This window comes from Brassica oleracea, chromosome C9 (genome assembly GCF_000695525.1).
Source record: "Brassica oleracea var. oleracea cultivar TO1000 chromosome C9, BOL, whole genome shotgun sequence".
NCBI classification, from domain to species: Eukaryota; Viridiplantae; Streptophyta; class Magnoliopsida; order Brassicales; family Brassicaceae; genus Brassica; species Brassica oleracea.
Genome location: NC_027756.1, coordinates 50,028,427 through 50,029,043, shown reverse-complemented (window position 1 = coordinate 50,029,043; position 617 = coordinate 50,028,427).

Here is a 617-nt window from a genome sequence, read left to right as displayed (position 1 = left end):
CCTCGAGCCATGATCAAACTCCCTTTGGTTAGCTTCCATTTGCCACTTCCAAAGTGACTGTCCAAGCCGGCATCATCGAGCTTTCCTGTTGATATGAGATTGAGTCGCATATCGGGAACATGTCTCACATCCTTGAGAACTATTTTACATCCAGTGTTTGATGTAAGAATAACATCCCCCTTTCCAATGATCTTGCTTCTTCCTTGATTTCCCATTTGAACATTACCAAAGTCACCGCTTTGATAGGTTGTGAAGAAGCTTCCATGAGGGGTGACGTGAAAAGAAGCACCAGAATCAACGATCCATGAGCTATCATCAGAGCTAAGATTACATTCTCCAACGAGATATAATTCTTCGCTCTGGTCTTCCACAATGGTGGTAGTCTTGTCTTCATGCTTCTTTGTAGGATTAAACCGGTCTGGTTTTATATTACCGGCTTGTTTGTCTTTCTTGAGAAACCGACATTCCGACTTCATGTGACCCGGTTTGCCACAGTAATAGCAAGTAACTCTCGGACGTGACTTAGATCTTCCTCGAGATTGGTCTCGTCCTCTGCTTCTGTTTTGGCCACGAGTCTCTTCTCTACCTCGTCTATCAACAATGTTAGCTTCTGAATA